Consider the following 23527-nt stretch of genomic DNA (forward strand, 5'->3'; position numbering starts at 1 on the left):
CGTCATTGTCCTAAACTGAGAATCCGAAATCTATCACTCAGCTTCCATTCCCCCTGAAGGCTGTTCAGCTTCACTCTTATGGCAGTGTGTGACGCGAAAGCTGTGTGGAGTTCCACAGTTCATTTCATCAATATATAACATGCTCTATGTTTTGAGAGGATTCAAAGTTGGAAAAATCAAATCCCTAAATACTACCAGAATCCAGAACCAAAATATTCTTCTGGCTAAATCCCATTCGCATTCAGTGCGTACATTCTGAGAGTATATATAACACATACAAGCAGAACTGGAGTATGCCCATTATATAGCGGTCAGAACATGTGCCCCAGAAAAATAAGCAAGGAAAAAGGGGACACGGCACTGCTAGCTGTGAATCCCAGGTTCTATCACCTCTTGGTTCAAGCTGTCCACGTAAACGTTCTTCCTGCTTGAAAGTGGAGCAATGCTTTTTACTGCTTTTAAAAGCTACTTTCGAGACATGCGGATAAAAAAAAATGCAAGCCAGCAGTTTAGTGCTCCACTGAGCTGGATGCTGTAGGGATAGTTGTATTAAATACGTGTCACTGTAGCAGAGCCTTTAAACGGACTAATTCCTAACTGGAAAATCGGGAATTTTCAGACCCAAAAAGTGTAGTTCAAAAATACCTGAATGCATACTGTGTGGAAGTGTTGCTGCCCAGGACACTGCTCTGGTGCAAAAGGCATCAGAGCTGGCCCAGCAGAGCATCCTACACACTGACGGCCTCCCCATAACCTGAGTCACACCTGCTGGGTGGCACAGGCCCCGGCTTTGACACATTTCTCCAGTCAGCGCACAGCTGTGAGCTCCTGGCTCCATGGCACTGTGACACAGGCATTGTGGTCAGCGTATGGCTTCTCACGTTTACAGAGCTCAGCAGCATAAGCCTTGGTGTGAACAAATAACCTGCTATTTCTGCGCTGTACTCCCAGCGCTGTTACTTGCAGGCTGTTTTTGGTTTCTTTCTTCCTGTAAATGACTCAGACTGGCTTTTGGGGAAGGGGGAAACCAAGCGCAGAGCCACTCTCACAGCTTTAACCTTACTTAACCCTCCCAGCAGCAAGAGGAAGTACAAAACATTTTCACGAGCTGCGAATGGGCTCAGATCTGCTTTTGACATCTTGAGGAAGTACTGACTTCTGCGAAGCCAAAAAAAAAAAAAAAAGAGTATTTGCAGCCCTGCTGAACTCGAACATTCACACACTGAAAGAGAGCCCACAAAGGGGAAGGAGACGGCCTGGGAACCGAGCAAAGCGAGGCAGATATGGGTCAGAAACAACATAGGTGACACGGCGGTGAGTGCCTGAGGCAAGGCGGGCAGGTCGGCCGCTGTTTGTGGAGCGCTCTGCCGAAGGGCTACGCAGAGGTGCGGAACTCCGCGTTTCCCCTCACTTGAGCCCGCAGGCCCTGTCCTCCTCTCCCGCGCCTCGCCCCCCTCAGCAGCGGGAGGCGGGTCCGGGGGAGCCGCGCCCGCCCGGGGCCGACAGCTGGCGGGAGCAGCACGCAGCCACCGCGGGGCGGGCCTGAGAGTGCGGCGTTGGGCCGGGCAGGGCTGGGCCGCGCCGCGGCTGTCTGTGAAGCGCGGGGGATGGACGAGGGTCACCGCGGCGGGTACGGGCGACGAGCGGCTCAGGTAAGACGGGTCCCTCGTCCCCCGGTGGGGTCTGAGGCGGTGCCCTCGGGTGGGAAGAAGCCCCCCCCACCCTTGGTGGGAGCGAAGTGGGGAGCCACGGAGCCCCTGCGTTATTTTGATCTCCGATCGGGTGTTGCCTTCCCCGAAGGGCGGTAGGGGGAGGCTGCCGCCTTTGTGCCCCCTTCTCAGCCTAGCCCTAGGCCCGCGGCCGCCCCTCTCCTCCCTTCTCGGGAGGGCTGTCCGGGCGGTCCCGGGGGGCAGCGGCGATGCCGGAGGAAGCGGCCAACTGTTGCCTCGGAACGCGCCGCTTCGCTGCCAGCCCGGGCAGCGGGGCCGGGCGGGGAGGTGAGGGGTGGGCGGGCTCGCCTCGTACGAGGCGCTCTCTCCGGAGCGTATCCGCGGTTCCATTGCTGCCTACAGGCTGGGCCGGGCTGCAACACCTGGCCGCGGGCAGACGGCGGCGAGCCGGGTGCCGGGCTGTGACAGGGGCTCGAAACGCGACCGGAACAAAAGGTCGCGGTGCTGCAGATGGGGGCAGGGGGATCGCACGCCCAACTTGGGTTCTGCTGAAAACTTTGGGCGGCAGCTGCTGGCCGTGCCTTGAGCGCGGCTTCCTAGATGGTCCATTTCGAAAGCCAGACGTGAGAGCAGAGGAAAATCACGTTCTGTAATATTCATCTCATCATATGAACCGCTGTGCTGTGTTACACTGAGCAGATACCGTGCTTGCATTTCTTCATCCCTAATTTAATTTCAAGACAGTTTAGCTTTAATTTTATTTCTCTGGGTAGTGTTACGCTAAGGCCCTGGTAATATATTGTGCCACCGGACAAAAGCAAACACTTCATAATTCGTGAGAAATACAGAAAGAACTTAACATCCTTCCAGTGCTTGTTGTTGAGGGCAGCGATGTGCCTGGTTCCCAGCCTGTTTCTGGTAGCTCTCCATTACCATACAGATGATGTTTGCACTTGGTTGTTGTTTACCAGCTCCTAAAGGCAGTGCGTGTGTGGAAAGGATAAATGGGGACAGGGGTGTTTTTGCTTTGCTTTTCTTCTCCTCGCCATCTGCAAGGTCAGGAAAAAAAACTGAAAATGACTGTGAGCTCTGCTTAGGTGGGGAGAGCTGGAATGAAATGTGCTTGTGACAAGAGGTTGCCCTGTGGGTAGAAAACCCTGCACACCCAGCACTGGTGTATGAAAATACACCAACTCACGCTGTATAGAGAAGAACTAAGATGATATTTAATATGCTGTTTTTTATATCTTTATAACGTATATATGAACAGCATAATCTTGGGTGGGTTTTTTGTTTTGTTTTGTTTTTTTAAGGAATAAACTTGGCAATTGCTTATGTTGGATTCTGCTTTCTACGTTCTTGTAAGCCACCGCCTCCTCACCAGGCCCAAAATAAAAACATACCATAAAGTGCCACAGCTCCTGAATTTCACTCTCCTAGATTAGATCTTAAAAATGTTTTAATGAAATGAAAGTACAGATGAAGGGGTTAGCATGAAAGGCTTGACTTAAGTTTATGAAGAACATAAGGTAACAGCTAAGAATAAAATTCCTTGGCTGCATGTTGAACACTACAGTGTAGAGTACCTGAATGTTAAGGTTTCACTTAGATGTAAACTATAGCAAGCATAACAGAGGCTCTCTGGATTATTTGCACAGTATCTTAATGAATGTCCAAAATGTTATTGTATTCTGCTCTGTACTTTTCACTGTCCCCATGTACTGTTTACGCAGTCACGTATGCCTGTGAAATTCTTTATTGCAAACAAAAAATAAGCAAACCACAGGGAATTAAGAAGACAATGTATGTCAGTAATTGGAATGAAAAATACTTGATTAATTCACAAAGGAATATGGTGAAGATCTTGGATACTGCTTCATAGTTAGTGTCAGCAGGTGCCATTTTGCCATAATAGTGAGTCTGTTAGTGTATTTTAAAGTATTGGGAAGATAATTCATTATTAATAATGCTTAGTTTGTCTTCCTAACCTTGTTTTTAACACAGTTTTGTCAGGTTAAAATATGTCATCCTCAGCAGCTTGGTAGTCTCATAAAGATGTCAAAGAGTTGCATGTGCTGCAGTATGTTGCAGGTTTCTACAGGTTATGTGTTACACAAAATTAGTGGTTACAAATGTATATAAATATAGACATAGTTTAGATGAATTATGTTTCTCATACTCTATCAGAAATCATGTTATGTAGGTGTACAGGCACTTTAAATGAGACTTCTTTAATTGATTCTCTAGATATATTTCCAAATACCATCTTAATTGGAATTTTTAGGGAAACTAAATTGGCTTTGTGGAATCACTGGCATTCTTTAGTACCAGATGCATGATGCACATTGGAGAACATGAACTTGATCATTCAGTTCACATTTTATACAGAACAGAAAAATAATGTTTTAAATCCAGAACTCGTATGCAATCCAGACATCATTAAGTCTTCTATTAAATCCCTGGAAGCAGACTTACTATGTCAGTATGAGCTGTAGAATCAATGGGCAGAGGAATATGCACAGTAATAATACATATGAATCTGGGGAAGCCAAAACCTCATAGTGTTTCCTGTGTAATGAATTCAGTATGTATTTGGATCTGTTTCAGTATTATCAATCAATCTTTTAGCAGCGCTTTCTACTTACATTATCTGTGAATGCAAAACAGTAGCATTAAATCAGAGAAAACAGTTTGAGAGGCATGAATTAAAATATTTAATATATGGGACAGCTTGAGAGTTGCAAAAACACGGTCATAAATTTGAATTTTGCTGTTTAAATTAAAACTGTAATAGAAGCTGCTAGGCATTCACGTATGAATGATGATGAGTGCAGTGCGAATGGTGTGAGATGTATAGGTCTTCATTCGCGTGAAGTCCTGATTTTACCATTCTTCTGTTTTATCATTTATCATATATTTTATTTATTTTATTCATCTTATTTTTCTGCCCTGGTATACAGTTCGATAAAGATTGAAGATTTGGTAGCAATCACTGCTTGTATGGCAAAAATACCAGAAATAGAACAAATTGTAAGATGGATATGAGCTGGGGGGGCACTGACACGCTGATATCTAAAGGATTTGTACTTATTATTATGGATTTAAAATGTTTAGAAGTAATCTCATGAGCAGTATCTTCACATTTCCAGACTTACTGTAATTCAAGAGTAGTTATTTTTGCAATCCAACAGCTGAAATATTCTAGTCTGACTGACAAACCTGTCAATAGAGGGCACAGCCAGTGCTCTGTGAGAACTTTCTGTGAATCTTAGACTCTTTTTTCCCTGTTCATTATAATATTTCTGAGGGGCTGTTTGGAGTGGCAATGACTTTTACGAGCACAGGTTGAATGAATGTCAGTGCAAAAAGTGGAGCTAATGCCCGAGCCTATTTTGAATAAGTCTGTGAAGAGATCTGTGAATCTTCTAAAATGCGAGCAATTCATTTTGAAGGATCCAGCAGCGATGCAGCACGTGGTGTTATTTATGCCTACCACAAATGCCACTCTGGTTTTGTCAGTCTTGAGTTTATAAATGTAATCCGTGAGTTTACATCTGTTGAACAGCATCAGTGTATCATTGGAGTTGTCATATATGGACTATATGATGGAATGTATTTTATGATATTGGGATCTGGTGTTTGGTCCCCTGTTTATCTGTGGTGAGCTCTGAAAGACTGAGTCATATCTGGGTGCTGGAGTTTGTGCACTTTAATAATACTGTAGAGGTGGTTTGGTGTTTGGGCTATGTGTAGATCTGTACTGGTTTATTTGTTTTTTTAGGTAGCAGCAATCCTGTACTGTGCAGTAGGACTCTGGTTCACACACATTCAAGCCATTATTAGAAGCTTTTAGATACAAATATGTATATAATTTATGGAATTTTGGAGGGAAAGTCTTTCTCCTTCTTGAATTACAGCTTGAGTTCATAAATTATTTGAGCGGCCTATTTTACAATTAGATGTCCTAAACTCATGTGTGAAAGCATTCTGCTGTCTGTATTTTTTCTGTAGAGAAAATGAGAAACATCGAGCTTCATTTATGCATCCATTCAGAACTGTGACCATCGGAACTGTTCTAGAGAGCGGCATCTCTTGCACCCAACTGCTTTTGGCACCTGCAGACAGGAGTGTTCCCACTGGATCTGAAAGTTTTGTTTGGCTAAGAAATAAATAAGATGTGCAAACTATTTGTTTAAACTAAAGGAAGAAGAATTTGTAGTGATGTTCCTCTCTTCCTTCTGCTCGTTATGTTCATTGATGCATTAGGTGCATCAACTAACTATGAGGTGCAAGCTTGTTTCTATTATCCACTTTCCAGCTTGAAGTAAGTTAAGCCCATATCTTCCTGAGAGAGTATGGCAGACAACATCTCATAAGCTGTCCTGTAGTGTGGTAAGAAACCTTTATTTCACTTGCAGTGGTGTTAATTAGGCCACAGGGAGGGTGACGTTGTGCGATCAAGACATTCATCTGAGGTGAGGGAAATCTGATTGCCATGGGTATTTCATTCGTTAATCCAGGAAATACTCAATTTCATACCATCACTGGGAGTAGTCTAGAACAGTGGTCTGTTGGCTCTGCCCTGGCGTATGGAGGTGTGACTGTGAGCCAGCCTTGTGGCCCCAAGACCACTTACCAGCTGGTGCTTTTACTTCCTCCGTGGTAGCTTTGCTGATGTTTTTAAATTGCTCAATGGTGCTCCAGGGTGTGCTCTTGCTGTGCTCTTCTGAAACTTCAGAACTGTGTGACTCCTTCCCTCATCAGTCTATTGAAAGGGATGACTCTCTGCTTCACCCCAGGGGAGACTTGAAGGTTTTAAAACCCCGTTTTGGTTTGTTTTTTCGTTTTTGTTTTTGTTTTCTTTTTCATAACACACCTCTTGAGCTTCCAAGTGTAAACTGCAGGCTTCTCAACTTCGTTTCCTGTTAGGTTAGAGGGCTTCCTGCTTACTATCCCAGTTACTTAAAGTTCATAACTGAAATTACTGTAGCCATGATTAGAATTCTCACGGGAGTTCATTTTTGTGCTTCTATTCTCATGTGAACTAGTAAATCTAAGAAAAGTCCAGAATTTGGCAAGTGCGCTATGATGACCTTCCAAAAAAAAAGTCTTTATTTTGGAGTTAGGACATAATTTGAATATAGTTTGATTCAGTTGCCTGACAAAGTCATCTGAGATGCTTTATGATGTCCACTGTATCCATCAGTGGGTAGAAGATTCGAGAACTGCTTGGTGTAATGTCTGCTGGGCAGGCAGGGTGTTATAAGTTGATGCTGAGGATATTTCATTTGGCACCAGTTGGCTACACAGCTGAACTGAGCCCTGTAGTCTAGAATCATAGAATGGCCTGCATTGAAAGGGATCTAAAAAAGCATCTAGTTACAAACTCTAAAGACTGCTGTGTATTGAGATTACTCTTTTATAGGCTGAATGTGGTTACATTGGGAAGTAGTGGGAAAGGGTGTTTTTCTTGTTTTTCAAAGGCGTTCCAAAGAAAACGTACTTTCTGTTTTCTTTATTGCCCATGTATTTTGTACACAGCCTGATCATTCTCATTTTCATTTTGCAACAACCCCATGTGAATTCTGGGAGGTTAATGGTTGGAGAAGTATATCTTCTGGTTTCTCTTATACATATCAATAATGGGGAGCTGTGGGGCAAAACTTCATTACTATCAGTTGTTAGCTGATATGGAAATGCTGAGTGGTGGTGCCACTATGGAGCTGATCTATGTAATCCACTCTCATGTCAGTTGATTCCAGAATTGTGTTTGAGTAGCCATCGTAAGAGATGTATGGTGGTATTTAGTGTTGGTTTGTTATTTGGTACAGATGATTAGCTGTTCCTAATTTTTTTGGAGGTTTTCTGTTCTGGGAATTGGGGGAGGGGATACACATACTATAATAATTCTCAGCAGTGCAAACCTGTTTAGGTTGTAGAAGACTAGATAGTTGAATTTGTTGTATCTCATTTTGTATCAGTTATGCTTCTTCCCATCCACATATACATAGTCTGACTTTTTGTACTGCATCGTTTGACAGATTTACAATGCTTTACTTGAAGGAGCATCTTTAGACTGCTGGCGATGCCTTTAGTTAAGCATTTCATGATGAATCTAGGCATCTTTGGAAATTTCTGGAAGTAAGAAAGCCATCTTCCTAGCAGGAGAAGCAGGGGAGGAAATGGGAACTGGCATTTAGCAACAGTTTTTCCTGTATTTATATTATTAAAGCATAAATACCCTGTAGGACTGGAGCACTTTTCTCATCCTCTCAAAATACTATAAGAAAGCAGAGCTCTCTAATATCAATTACTGTGAGGACAGTTTGTGATTCCAAATGAGAGCATGATTGGGAAGCTGGAAAATGAGTCTCTCAAAATGCGTTTCGTGCTCTGAATACATTAGAGGTCTTGTTGGAGTGCAATGCTGAGGTCTGAAGGGTTTATATTTTTAATTAGAGAAGATGTTACAAAACATTAAGTGATGTTGGTTTTTTTTTTTATCAACACCTTTTGTATTCAAGAGGAAAATAGAAAGTGTAAGTATTCCAGGGACATGCTTCCTGTAGAGCAGTTTTGTGTTTCTGCAACTAGTTAGGCATTGCACTATTAAATTTTGTATCCAGAAGACATGGAGAGAACATACATATGACAGCCCTTAGAAGTATGGATAATCTTTCAGCCCATGTTTATACCGTGAGATGAAAATGATTGTGGTCTGACTACTTAGGCCTTTGTTTTTCTGTGGTTTTGATTCATTACAGCACAGACAGTATCATGTTGTCCTTTACTGAACTAAAAGTAAATCCGCCTAAAAAATCCCCTTTTGTTCTGCTGCTGAGGAACACTGTGGGCTGCCAAATCCTGGCGTCTGACTCACCACAATCGTAATAAAGTGTTTGTACTCCTGCAACTGCAGTTATTCAGTGTTGTCTAATATATTTATAAGGCAAAGGGACACCTACACGTTATAATACTACTTTTTAAAAATATATGCTTTGTACTGAAAAAGCATCTTATCAAAAACTAAGTACCTACTGGTGACACCTTAATGCTTCCCAGGAGTAAATAATAATCATCTTTAACAGTATACCAAGATGTATATGCATTTTTAACAAATTTCATTTTCCATGTAATAACAGCGATAAGCTGTTTTGTCAGTGAACTTCATAGACTTAAAAATAAATAAGTAAATAAATATAAACTGGATTATTTTAAACTCCTTCCAGAACTCTTCTGTTTTGGCCATCTGATCTGACCTGATAGTGATCTGATAACTGGGAAGACTGTTTCCTTCCTTCCTTCAAAAAAAAAACCTTAAGGACAGAGACTGACCTGGCCAGTGCTTATCTGTGTTATTAATTTCAGTGCGTGGGCTGTAACCCAGCAAGAGTAACTCAAGTAATTGAATTCAGTTGTTTTCAGGGTGAGTTCCAAGCAAAGCAGTCAAATAAAGCTTGGAATGGTTTCTCGTCAGCTGAGGAAAAGAAGGTGGTTCTGAATCAACGGCAGGTATGTGTGAGGCTGCCAAATTAAGTACCTGATTGCACAGAGCGTGTCTGCTACCCAGCTGGCCTGAGTGATGTGCCCAGCTGCCTGTTGGAGAGGAAATGGGAATTCTTACAGCTTCTTGATCTCATTACCTGTGCGTGATGAGGAAATGTGCTTTTTTTATATCTTGATTCTTTAGATTTTTGTAGGTAGGAGTCCTGTCTTACAATTTAGAATCTTAGCTGTTTCGATTAGCAGTGATTTCTTTCTTCCTATTGATAGAAGACCAACATAGGTTTGAGTTTGGTTTTTTTTTCATGTGCTTCGTTTTTGCCTTTTCACTCGATAAATAAGGAGTATTGTACGTCGTTTACCTTTCCTGAGTTTTGTGCTAATTATATTTCAACAGTACATTTGAAAAGGCCAAACTGCAAGTCACATCTTTTGTACCTTTCTCCACCTCTGCCCTCTAGACCCATGTTTAGTGCTGAATAAAAAATGAAGTGCAAAAAACTGGGAATGCGTGATGGGCACAAAGGCAGTTTACAAAGCATAGAGAAAATTATGAGTAGAAAATACGATAGTTCACAGGAATGCATTTTAATTGCTGCTCTGAGTCATACTATCACTACAGCTGTTTCCAAAAGAAGACATTCATATGCTAATGGAAGGACTTTCACGCAAGGAAAGAAGATATTAGATAAGCTAATACAAATATATTACACAACCTCTCTCTTCCAGTTTTTAATATACTCTCTGGTCCAGTAAGCATGAACTATTTTGTGACGTAATTATGTATGCCATAAGTAAATGGCAATTGATTCAATGTACACCTCTTTTGGGGTATATATTCTTAATTCACTTTGGTAGGGAGGAGTGAGTAGCATTACAGCATTGAGCTTCTCAGTTCACGTGGCAGTGCAGTCCTGCTTGTGGAGCTGACTTCCTTTCTCCTTTTTTTTTTGCCCATAAAAGGAGAAAAGTGCTGCCATATGACTTGCTTCAGAGAGAGGATCACAGAAGGAGGAGTTGGGGGGAGATTATTCAGGTAGCTCTGTTTCTTGCGCTGTTTGACATTCTATTGGACATTCTGCTTTCTGTGTTTAATTTCATATAACTGTCAGAGTACATGGTAGTGTTCCCTTCAACTGACATTGAAATAAAACATTTCATTCTTCAAATTACTTTTTTGGTGTTTCTTTCCACTTTGTTTTTGTATGTATATGTTACATGGATGAGAGATGCTAAAGGAAGGCTGAATATAAATGAATTTAGAATGAAGAATAAGAAAAAAACACATTTCTCTGGGATTAGGCTGTCCTCCAAACCTGCAGAAATGTTCCTTTCCTGCTGGTGATTAAAGGAATGACTGTGTGTTATTCTCCCATCTTGTGCCAGTGACTGTAGACAGGCATGCCTAAGTTTACTGCTTAATTTTGCACTGTTAAACGTTTATTGTCCAGTTCTCTAGAAAACAATATTCAGGGGATTCTCTGAAGTCTTGCCCAGAAATCAATCTGGAAGTCTTGATGTTTTTCTAGGACCAGAGGTCTTGTGCCCACTTACCCTGCAGTAGCGCATGAACGTTCAGCAACAGTCTGTTTTCTTTTTGACACTTTCTAACAAAAACAATCATCCTCACTTTGAGGGCAACTTTATCACCACAGAATGAAGACAAATAACAACTCTAAAGTGCCACCAAGCTTCTGCCTTGATTTACCAGGTAGCGTTCAGCTTTTTTTTATGTTTCAGTATCAAAGTGTGCAGCCAGAACTTAATCCGTCAACTCCAGCCATGCTCCCTGCTGATCTCCTGAATGTACTTTCAAAGCCAACTCCAAGTCAATCCATAGTATTGATTTAATTTGGTTCCAGTCAGTTGTACGTTCTCTTTCCTTGCTGATGCTTTGAACCAATGGAGGCATCTAAATTAGCCTCCATCAAGCTCAGTCTAACACAACATGCTTTATTAGAAATGACAACAGAATGGATCTACCTGTGTAAACCAAAATATTCATTTCTTTCACAGCTGTGATAAGTAGAGCTCTTTGACCTAAACATTTACTTTTTCATGGAACAGAAACTTTTTTCAGGGAGTCCGAAGGCAACTGGAGAAAAGAAGTTACTGGTATTGAGTGGTTATTTCATAGCTTTGTCTTTTTTCTAGTGTCATTGTAGATACTCTGGTCTGCATGTCAGAGCAAACAGAGAAGAAGGGCCATGGGGAGTTTGGAGTTAAATCCCATTTTCTGACAAGCTGGTTTAATACATTTTTTCCACATCAGAACTAGGATTTAAGCCAAAATCTGTGAGAAACAGATGCCTGCTTCATGCCAGCAATGCAATTGTCACTGAGATTTAATGAGTTTGTTACTTCACTTATGTGGTATGGCTTTTGTTGTGTTTTAGGGTTTTTTTTATTGTTTCTTCTGAATGATCTGGAGTCCCAGTCTTTGTGCATGTACTTACAGAATTTGCTCCTGTCACTGCTGGGGTAGACAAAGCATCTCTTCTATAACTTTGTAGGACAAAAGCACCTGTAGCTTAAGTTTCTACAATTAAAGCACTGCCAGGTAAATGGGCATTGAGGAGTTGAGTGTCTGGAACTGTTACACTGGGCAGAGGACAATGAGAATAACTTGGTATTTCAGAACTCAGTGAACTGGACTGACAGCCAGTGGTCCGATGAGTATCAACAATGGGTTGTGGTTTCACAGCATAGTAGGCAGTTTTGCCAATGCCTCTATGTTTTTAAGGCTATTTCAAGGTAAGCAGAGCTGAGACTGGGAGGAGCACAAATTGGGCTGATTTATAGGTATGCGGTTATGAAAGATATGCACGTTTTTGCACTCACTGTAATTTTTCATTATCTTTGACACTGGGTAATGTTGCTTACACCTGTGCAAAGTTTAAAACACACCAGTTCTTCCTCACTCACATTCACGTCCACTTTGTGCCATAGTAGTGAACGTTTTCCTTTCGAAAAATTTTATATGCTTTTGTTGTGCTCACGAGGACTTGTTGCTTGTGGTACTTTATATGCAAATCAAATGTAAATGCTTTTGATTTGCATTTGCATGAGAAGCAACACTTTTGGAGTTTCTGATTTAGAATAAATTTGCGAAGATACCGGTGAATCTGAATTAATGAAGAAAGCACAGCAGACTCTTTCATGAAACACTTGTGAAGTGTATCAACTGTTTCCATGCCCACCAGGCAAGGACTTGCAGGTCAAGGTTGGAGAAGCAGAGTCCCAGATGCTGCACGTCAGCTATTGTCAGCAGAGCTGTGCCTGCTTTGTGCCCGCTGACAGGCTGGACCAGTATTCTGCTGGCAGAGATCCAGGCTTGCTAAAAGGAAGAAGTTACGTGCTCATCTTCAGTCTTACCTGAACATAAGTAAATCCAAAACCTAGAGAGTGCTAGTTTTCACCTGCACTGCATGTAGTACACCTGGTAACACAAATACTCAACTATTTTACATGTATTTCTTGATTTGAAAACAGCAGCCTAGGTGAAGTTGTGAGATTAGAACTGGAAGCCATCGTGCCTGGAGAAGGTGACCTGTTGATTCTGAAGTACACTGGCTACTTATGGAATGAAAATCTAAAATGAAGTTCTCCAGGAACAACTGGAAACTATAATCATGATACATGTTTATAGTGGGATCTAAATAAGGAATAAATGTGGCATGTGCCTCTTTGTACTGTTAGAATTTTAGTACTGTTCGTGACACACTTTTGTCCTTTGCCAACTAACACTCCCACATCATGCCCAAGCATAGTTCTGGGGTTAGTATAGATTGTGGACCATTTCCAAAAAGCTGTTTGGATCTGACCGGACTGTTCTGGAGGGACAAGATTTTAATTGTACAGCCACAAGCTGTACCATGCTAGCTGGTGCCAAGCTCCAAGCATGGCTATTTGTCCTGCTTTGATTTATTTTCTGTTATATTTGCAGCCTCAGATCCTGCTTTTCAGGAAGCCAGGGTTTGGGAGCTTCTTTGGGAAAGCAGCGGCAGGAGTTTCTGCAAAGAGATAAAATCAGTCAAATCTGAAGCTGAGAATCAGTCTAAAGCTGGAAAAATAATCCACAGCAACTTTAAACCTTAGATTAATTGAGTTTCATATTGTTTGTATGAGAAAAGCCCAAGGGAATGAACAGGTAATGAGTCATTTTGGAAGTTATATTTAGAAAAAATATATATATGGAAAATAATGTCTTGGCATTTTAAATTAAAATGAGGAAATTAAATGTAAACAGATGGTACTTGCAGTGTCCCCTGACCAGAGGACATATATCCTGATAATAGTGTAAAACTTATCCCTTTCCTAAGCTTTGCCTTCTGTTAACCAAAGTAGCAGTAACAACTTGCTAATACTAACCTGAATTTGAATGATTTAAGTTTTCCCAGGGGAATCTGTCTGAAGAAAATGTCTCAATTCTCTATACTTGTCTGATTGCCTCTTGTCAAAGAGGTCTAAGTCTAACTTCATATTCTGCAAAAACTAGTGGGTTTCTTTATTTGTTTTAAGCAGCATTAAAGCTATTAGCAACCTATTGTCTTAATGAAGTCTGGCCCCACTGATATCTTACGGGTTGAATGTAGTCTCCATCTGTCTCCCAGCTTCTTTGTTGGGAATAACTGTGTGGGTAGTAAAGGCTGCCTGGTGAACTCAGCACGTGTCTCTCCACCTGGGATGGACCACAATTAGAAATCTCTGGTCCTGGTCCGCAGGGAGACAACAGTGTGGTGGATGCTGCTTTCTGAGCTGGGAATTCCTGATATTGATGATGATGAGGTCGTGTGGAGAGAGCATCAAAACCCAGAGCAGATACTGCTAGTGGTGTGAACTGTCCTAAGAGCCCCATCTTGCCATCCACATCCCTCATCTTCCTGCACAGTATTTACATAATACCAGATTAATACCAAATGTCTTAATAAGCCTGTGTTTCTCACTATACATATATATTTATATATAAACAATTTTTTTGTTTTCCACAAAATAGATTTGTAATTTCGTTTTAGAACTTGTACCTTCTACTTTTTGAGTAAATGAGTTCTAAAATGTGAAATAATACCATGGTTCCATTGTTACAATTCAGAATTTGATTTCTCAGAACATCTTGTCTAACTCCAGTTTTTCAGCTTGGAACTGCAATTTTTTGTAGCCTGTTCTGTGATGCAGCTATGCTTGAATCGGTATTTGCAAGTAGAATTAACTTGGCATCTTTACTATTAATGCTTTACTGAATCCTGATCATACAGTCTTAATTATTTCTTACACAGCAGGAAACTTTCAAAGGGACAGCTGTGTTTTGCCTTAAGTTTGAATTGGTTGTGGACTGTTCCTGCTCAAATCCCTGATTGTGGAATAAGCGTTAGCACCAGCGGGGTCCCCAGACTATAGCTCTGACTTTGTGCTTCATTTCCTAAGTGCCTTTTAACTAGAGATAAATTGACTTGCTAGGTCTTACCAAGGCAGGGTAGGGCTTTTTCTTCTATGTTAATCTGTGATTTTTTTTCTTCCTTGCTGACCCCCTTCCTTTAAACTGGCATTCAGGCTGGTCGGCTTTTTTTGTTGAGGTTCCATGAGTAAGCAGCAGCGTGTATTTGCTTCTGTGCATTTTTATTACACTGGTGTTAAGAGAAAGATAACTTTCTTTTCTTCCTGATGCAAGAATTCTCATGCTGAAAAGAACAGTTGCTCAGAAATGTTTGTTCACTTCATTTGAGTCACAGTGTTGCAGGGAATATACTGATACTCACTTATTTACATTTTTGAGGTGGTGTCATATTATTCCTATGGCTCTCCTCTGGAAGACTCTGACACCAACCTCTGATTGGTTATCTGCACTTCTAAAGGAACATTGTGTTAAAGAGCAAAATCAGAACATTGGAAGCTCTTTCAATCAGAGGAATTTGTTTTCTCTCTGCCACTCAGTGGCATCTCGATCAGCCCAAATGTTTTAGTAAACCTGCCTCGCGGGCCATTCCATGCATTTATTGCTAGCTGAACAACATGTGCCTCCTGGCATCTACTTGTTATTTTTTACATGCTTGTTGCATACCCCTGTGTTGTGTTAGCTTTACTAAACTGGACTGGCATTGTTGTCACTAAGCATTTGATTTTTTATTTATTTTATTTTATTTTTAATTTAGGATCAAAAGACATTTGGATATCCAGAATAAGTTTTATAAAAGGTTAAAAGGGCTTCCACAACATAGAGCATATTTTGTTAAAAATCTCATACAGTGCCAGCTCGTAACTGCATTGTACTTAGACACAACAGTAAGTGTAAACAGCATGGTTGCTGTTTCATGATTATGCCAGGCAGGAGGTACTTCATTACAGATGCTGGGCTTTGTTTCAAAAACTTGTTTTTTCTATATAAAAATGTATTTGGACTTCCTAAGTAACTGTGTTAGACCAGCCAGTCTGTAAGCTTCTAGTGAGTAAACTTTATGCCTGTTTTAGGAGAGCTTACTTTTGCCTATACTATTCAAGGTTTCCAGTTCACATCACCCACACAATTAGGGATGGCTCCTGTTCTGAACATAGAGATTTTTTTTAAAACACAATCCGGTTAATTTGTTTTGCAGTACAGCAATCCTAACGTTTGTCATATGTGTTTTATCTTCTGTTCTTCCATCATAACATTCATCAGTTTTCATTTCTTACAGCGGGTCTTCATTCCACACAGACTAGGTTTTGGTGTTTTTTTTTTTCCTTTCCCAACGATTCCAGCAATTCTTTATCTTAATTAATGTGGATGAATTGTTCTGTAAGTGATTAATTTCTTGAAAAACATCTCTGTTCAGATGTTTTAGTAGAATTGTGACTCATCCTCCACATTTAGAAGGGACGTAGTTGTTGCTGACTGTTGAACTGTGAACTTTGTAGTCCTCTTTTCATTTAATACTTTCAAAAAGAAGTGGGAATCTAGCAGCTTGTTGCCCTCACTAAGGCACTTCTCTTTTCTTTCTCGTGATAATGGATTGTGAATTCAATTAAACTGTGTTGCCTCTGGCATCAGTGGCTGAAAATTTCTGCTTTTTCAAATTGATTTCTCCTGATGATGGGTCTAATAAATACAGTTCTGCAGATGCCTACTCTGGCATGAGATTTCTAATTGATTAATTAATGTATTTGTTTAGAGTTAAGGTGCTTATATATCAAATGCTTTCCTCTCCTTTCTCGAACTGATCGAGGATCTTTTTTGTTGTTGTTACCCCTCCGCAAAGCAAGTAAATACTGTGTCAGAATAGTCTGTGCTGGACCTGCACTTTCAAAGCTAAACTCTACCTTTTCTTTCTTACCGTATTCATCCTTTCTATTCCATCAGCTTCACTTTCTCTCATTCTGTGTAATGAATCGTTTTGTTTCTATGTACCATAAATCTTGCTCTATCGGTGCTTGACTGCTTTTCAGTTACTCTTACTGACATGAAGTTTGGAAAGTAGCTAAACGCTTGGTAGCTGGGAGTTAACGTGAAGCTGAAAGTCAGATACCCTCTTTGAAACTTTACCATTGTTGCTCACTTAGTGCTGAAGTGACTGAATCCTTCAGACTTGTCCTCAGTGTCAGCGGGTCAAGAGGAAAGGGGTGATGATTTCATGCATCTTTAATCAGTAGAGGTTGTGGAAAATTATGGTAGCTGGTGCTGTCTGTGCCTTATAGGGCTGGAGGGTCAAAAAACTTCTGCTGCTCTATCATTGCTCCAGAGGAAATCGTAGTTTTCTGGGTTCTGTGGGGTGTTTCCAGACTCTTTTCTGTCCGTGGGTGTTCCTGTTTTGCCTGTTCACTGATTCCTCTTTCTTGGCTTCTTTCCCACGAGTCATGAAGTTAAAACAGTAGAAAGGTTTTATCAATTCCTACTATTCAGTTCCTTGTAACTCTCCATGGAGACAGTTAAAACTGCTGAGAGTCATCCAGTTTAACTCTACAGAACCTTCCTAAGCTGGGTGTGAACTATTTTTTTGTATACTAACCCTGGGAACAGTAGTTCACTATCCTGGTGCGCTGTACTATGATAATTGACCTTTTAGTTGGGGGTAATGCAGAAGAGAAGATACGTTCTCATTGATCTTTTAATAAAAGGAAATTATTATGGTTTAAAGGCATTAAGGTAACTTTTTAAATTTATTTTTACATAGTAATTAATAGAAACTTTCATTAATAACTATTCTTAAAACAAATCTTAAAATTCACAGATTGCTGCCTCTCTCTAAGTACCAGGAAGGCTCCGGATCATCTTCAGCAAGGTAGGAATCAGTTCAGGTACTTTCAGTCTTGCACAGAAGCTGTTGAGCAGATTCAAACATCGTAAATAATAAATGAATGCACAACCTTCTTTGAAAGGCGTCTGTTACACAGTTTTACTGTTGCACCTAACTGCTCTTTTCGAAATGCTACACAGGCATAATATTCCTGCTTTGTGGCTTTAATTCTTTTTTCTTTTTTTTTTTTTATGGAACAAAAAATGAGAATTTCTCTCTCTGTGTACTTTCTTTCATTAATACCGCTGTTTGTTTTGAGTCATTTCACTGTTGCTCTTAGGTTTTCTGTTTAGACTTTGGGACAGAATTGGCCTAGAATGAAAATGTTATTTGTTCTCATCTCTCTTGAAGTGTTAATACAAGTATTATTTAGGCCTTCTGCTATTTTTTTTTTCAGCTCTTGGTCACATTCTCGTCAAACTGACTCAAAAATAAATTCTATATACCCTCCATTGCTACAGAACCAGAGAGAATTTGCAGCCAGCAGCAAAATAAAGCAATGCTGAAAATACATTTTTTTTTCCCTAGAGAAGGGGAGTTCCTTGACTTGACCAGCTACTAATTGGTATAAAGGATTGTTTACTCAAAGGAGTTACTCGTAATTAGTTCTCTGTGTGGGTGCTGGAGTTGAGAAATTAGTGTTTCATTCTGATTTAATTTAATCTGTCTTTATAATGAATTATAGTACTTTGTAGTGAGGTATTTAGTTTTAGGAAAAAAAGTGCTATGTCACTCCCTGAGCTTCAACGGAGAATTCTTCTTTGTGAAGTGTTGAAACACTCCTAAGTTTTGAACTGAACAAAAATCCATAGTTAGATTAGATACATTTGTAATTATATCTTTATAAATACAGCAACAGAAGGACATGGAGATACTGGAACAGTTCCAGAGAAGGGCAACAAGGCTTGTGAAGGGCTTGGAAAATCAACCCTATGAGAAGAGGCTGAGGGAGCTGGGGCTGTTTAGTCTGGGGAAAAGGAGGCTGAGGGGAGACCTTATCGCTCTGTTCCAATAAGTGAAAGGTGCTTACAGTGAGAGCAGGGCAAGTCTCTTCTCACTGGTGACAAGTGACAGGAGGGGAAATGGCCTCAAGTTGTGCCAAGGTAAGTTTAGGTTGGACATTAGGAAACACTTCTTTACAGAAAGGGTGGTTAAACACTGAAATAGGCTCCCCAGGGAGGTGTTTGAGTCACCATCCCTGGATGTGTTTAAGAGCTGTTTGGGATGTGGTGCTCAGTGATATGATTTAGCAGAGGGTTGTTAGGGTACTATGGTTAGGCTGCGGTTGGACTTGATCTTTAAGGTCTTTTCCAATCTGAGTAATTCTATGAGAACCATAGCATTTTCCATACCAAAACTTAATTCAGCTGATTTATGGGCCTGATTAACTCTACTTCTATTTTTCCATAGTCATCAGAATAGTGAATGAGAATATTTGTGATGAAGACCGTTTGTGGAGCCTTAGTCGCCATGTTGATGGCATGTTTGAAGAGAAAGTTCACTTCTTGTCTTTAGCAGATTACTTTCTCTTAAGTTGGTTTCACCTTTTTAGTTGGAGCAAACTTGTACTGCTGTAAATTCTTTGATTTAGAGAGTTGTAGAAGTGATATAAGAGCCAGATCTTGGGAATAGTTGTCCCTATGAAGTTCCTTATGAAGTACCTGGTCCCCATGTGTTTTTCTCAGCTTCATTCCCACTACAAAAGAAAATGATCACTGTTGATCATTTAAATTTCATTCTTTATTTTGGAAATTTCAAAAGACTGGGAACTTCATAAATGAATTCAAATCACTTTAGGTAGATATTGCTCTAAATACATATAGCCACAAGTAGGTAAGCTGCCATTCAGCTGTACACTGATTAGCTGTTATAATGTTCTGGAAATGTGCTATTTTCATTATTTCATTATTATTTCTTTAAATTCTTAATGTAATGCTTAACAGTACCAGCGAGCACATGGCTGTGCAATCTTGATAACCGCATGTTATAAAATCCAAATCAAATTGAATTTGTTCTGAAGAATTACATAGCAGAAAAATTAAGTTAAATATGTGACCATTTCAACCCAGCAGGATTTTTTAATGGAATAACTTTATAGAGTTGTGGATGTTTCGTATTTCATTTTTAAAATAATAACTTCAGTTTCCAATTGATAGTATCTGGTATATTTACTTCTAAAGTAAAAAAAGTTTTTTTTTTCTGAAGAGAGAGGGAAAAGCAGTTTTTTCATGTTTAATCTTGAATTTTTTTTTCATGACAGACAGACATTGAATGTTTTGCATCAACACTTTGGATTTTCGAATGTGAATTGGAACTACTTTATTTCCAGGTAAGGTATAAGAAAGTGTTTGTGTAAAGTATCTCCTTTCTTTTATGCTGATTGTAAGAATACAATAAGCTAGACCTTACTGTGTATGAAGTGTTTGTCTTGGTAGAATGAGTCTACTTTTACTTGAGATTGAATAAGAGAACGTTTCTGATTAAATTTTATTTTCCTGTGACCAATTTTTCATATTCTAATCATATATAGGATTTAATTTTCTGTTGAAGTAAGTGCTTGCTTGGTAGGCTGGTTGCCATTAAATGTGGTGGTTCAGTTCTGTCTGCCCCTTCTGTAGTATCATCACCTGTCTCCATCTGTGATGTTTGGCTTTAGGGAATTTGCTGCTGAAAATCTGTGTGATTTTCAAAAGCTTCTAGAAGGATTCACTTTTGTAAATTGTAAGGGTTAGAAGAGACCTCCAGATATCATGTCCAACCTCCTTGCTAAAGCATGTTTCCTACAGCAGGTTGCATAGATAGCTGTCCAGACAGGCAGGTCTTGAATGTCTTCAGAGAAGGAGACTCCACAACCTTTCTGGGCAGCCATCCTGTTCCAGTGCTCCATCACTCTTGACAGTAAAGAAGTTCTTCCTTACTCTACTGTGGAACTCCTGTGTTCCACTTCTGCACATTGTCTGTTATATTGTTGCATGCTGCTAAAAAGAGTGCGCTAGTCAACTTGACTCCTGTACTTCAGGTATTTATGAATAGTTATGAGATCCCCTCTCAAGCCTTCTTTAGACTGAACAGTCCCAGGTCTCTCAGCCTTTCCTCACACGGAAGGTGCTACAGGCAACAGACTCCTTCTAGAAGATTTCTGGTTTGGTTTTTTTGAACTGAGGTTGAGCCTATATTAGTTTTCTGGCAGCTTAGACTGAATCATCTCACGATAGAAAGTGCTGGTGTTGACACATGGAAATTAGTGCTAGTATTTGCGGTGTCAAGTTGTTTTACTGGCTTTAATGTATCCTTCTTGCTTGTGCTCTGCTTAAAGAAGTTTAATGCATGAGAAATAAGATGAAGAAGTTGTGATCAGCTGCAGTAACCTGGGAGGAAGTAGAGGTTGATAGAGTAGAACTAAAAGGTTTTAATAGGTAGATGTAATCATGACAGTTATCACAGAAGATTTTCTTCTTCGTACTCAAATATTGCAAGTCATGCCCGTTTAGCTTCTAAAGATCAGAATGGAAAGCTGAATGTAATGCTTCATGTACAGCCAAGACTGTATCAGTCACGGTTCCTGTGCTCAAAGGCTACACATTGCTGGAATCAATTCTGTCAATTCTGACCCAGCATTCAGCTGTTTGCCAGCCTGTTCTATGCTGTTGGGAAATATGAAGCAAATGTGATATTTGTGCTGGGCTGCTGCATTATATAGCGCTTAAAAACTTAGACTAATATCTCAAGTAATTAAAGAAAGTAAGGTCTCAAGAAGTATTACTATTCATCCAGTGGTTTTGGAGAGAAGGAAATTTTGAAGTATGGAGAGGAGTCTTTAAGCCGTGCTTTAGTGCATACTGTCATTAATTCAGAAAGGGCTGCTGTGGACAGATAACCACAAAGACTTTAATTTGTGGTAGGTTAAAACAAGCCCAACCTGGCAGCAGTCTGACTGGCTTTTTATCAAAGCAGGTATGCAGTACCCAAGTGACCCCAGGGAATCAGTGGCAGTCTATCAAATTAAAGGTATTCACTAATTATGTGGATGATTGTTCAAAAGCAGCAAAGCACCTGCAGAGGAGCTTCGAAGGTTTAAAGACTCATTAATTTAAGGACCACAGAGGTTTCTGTTGAAAGTGGAAGCAACGTGTTTAAAAAACAGTATTCCAGTCTCATTTCACTAGGTGGTTGGACAATCCCAGGTCCATGGTGGAAATGGACATAAGATTGAATGAAGTAAGCCAATCATCTTTGATAACTTCTGTACTGTAGGAAATTAATCATATCTACCTTGCAAATTAATTATGTGATTCTTGAAAAGAACATAGTCTGACTTAATGAAATTGCTGCATTTCATTTTCACCCTTTATTTTCTTCCTTAAAGGGCCTTCCAGGCTTCTGTCTTGTTACAATCCTGTAGGATTCAAAATTGGAATGATGCAAGTGTGCTACCTGTTAAATGTTACAAAGATAGTATTTCAAATTTAACTTAGGGCCCATTGAGCTCCTTAAGTGAAGGATGACCTTGCCGTGCTGGTGAGGAGAGAGTCTCAAAAATGGCTGTTCTTCATTGGCTTATCCATCCACCTTGAGAGGGACTGAGATAAGCTGAAGTATAGGACAAGGAAATCTTAAAGGCAGGAAAAGTGGAATGGAAGAACAAAGGGAGAAATTGTAGAAATGCCACAAGAATACTGTAAAATAAAAGGAAATAATGAGAAAGAAGAAAGGTGAAATGAGGAAGACTTACTAGATTATGGTTTGTTTGTTTTTTTGATTCAGTCTACAGAAAGTTAACAGTGTAGTTCATCGTTCTTTTGGTAGGAACTACCACTGGTAGGAAAAAAAATATATATATATATATATTTATATATATTTATATATATATCTTTTTACGCGAATAATTTTTTGAAGTCCTAATTTTTGGGGTATTTTAAACCTTTTACAGACATTGAGACGATTTATTTTTTCAAAGTTAACCCATTTAATATTCCTTTAATGACTTGAAAGATTGATTGTCAGGAGAGATAATGACAAAATGCAGACCGTAGAAGCGTCTAAACGCATTTCCCCAAAATAAATTTCTGAGAATGAAATATTAATATAACAACAACAAGCCCAAAAGCATTTCTAAATGTTACTGCAGCAGAAGCAGTTCTTTGTGGTCATAGCTGCAAGCTGTTTGAGCTGTGCTGAAAGTCTTGCATGATAACATTTTCCACTTCTCTTAGTGCAAAGTCTTGTAGGCTTTTTAATATCAGCTGTATCTCTTACAACTCTTTGTAAGATTCTGTTAAACTGTTCTCAGAAATGCTTTTGTGTGTATATATTCATGTGTATCTATTAACATTTTTGAAATGACCTTGGGGGTCGAGAGAATGTGGAGTGGTAAGAGAAAAAAGTGGATTTCAATTTCCTGTTTTCTAAGAACAGGCAGAAAAGTTTCGTAATTGAATAGTAACATGATAAATGTAAGTTGATGGTACTTTTCAGGTCTTTGGATGGTAGGAAAATTCCTCATAAACAGTTGACAAAAATTACACACGATCATTTTCTACCAAAACTGTTGTGAGTTGTTAAGATGAAAATAGTACTGGGAGAACACCTTCATTAATTTAATCAAATTCAGGCAATTGATTTCAATGCCAGCAGTGCATTTTGAAGCCATTTAAGGTGTCAGGATTGATTCATAGGTGCCAAAATAACCATCTAAACTCAGTCTCTGGCATGAATTATTCACAAGAACCATGCTTTTAGTACCTCAAGTATTGTAACTTTTTCCTGACTTTTCAGGTACCATGATAGAAGGAGGACCTGAGCAGCAGGACTTTAGAATACCTTTTAGACATGCTCTAGAAAATAATTCAAAGTTTGGAAGCAGGATGATAAAGTTTCATATCAGTGTGACATCTTTGTCTATTTATTGTGCTTGCAGGGTGTCTTGTTGTATAATGCATCAGGTGTAACTATGTAAGAAATAGTTTTCAGCTCAGATTACTTTCGTTCGTTATTGAATATTTACAAATATAATGCATAAATGTGTTTCATGGAGATGTGTAAAGAAATGTACTGTAGAAAATATAGTTCATTCTTGTGTATTTTGCC

At 39.7% G+C, this 23527-nt stretch overlaps 1 protein-coding gene across 8 annotated transcripts in view; it reads left to right on the forward strand.

Annotated features, from left to right (window-relative positions):
* Nucleotides 1–1191: 1191 nt before the first annotated feature.
* Nucleotides 1192–23527, forward strand: part of CYRIA (CYFIP related Rac1 interactor A) — a 53019-nt gene continuing 30683 nt past the window's right edge. For 2 of the 8 annotated variants that reach the window (XM_072331252.1, XM_072331253.1), the window contains exons 1-3: nt 1200–1314; nt 17375–17425; nt 19701–19769. The gene's annotated coding sequence lies outside the window, so the exon portion shown is untranslated. Of the gene's footprint in view, nt 1315–1428; nt 1653–17374; nt 17426–19700; nt 19770–23527 lie in introns of those variants that run through there. The other 6 variants (XM_072331251.1, XM_072331256.1, XM_072331255.1 and 3 more) reach the window with 6 other exon arrangements.

This window comes from Excalfactoria chinensis, chromosome 3 (genome assembly GCF_039878825.1).
Source record: "Excalfactoria chinensis isolate bCotChi1 chromosome 3, bCotChi1.hap2, whole genome shotgun sequence".
NCBI lineage: Eukaryota > Metazoa > Chordata > Aves > Galliformes > Phasianidae > Excalfactoria > Excalfactoria chinensis.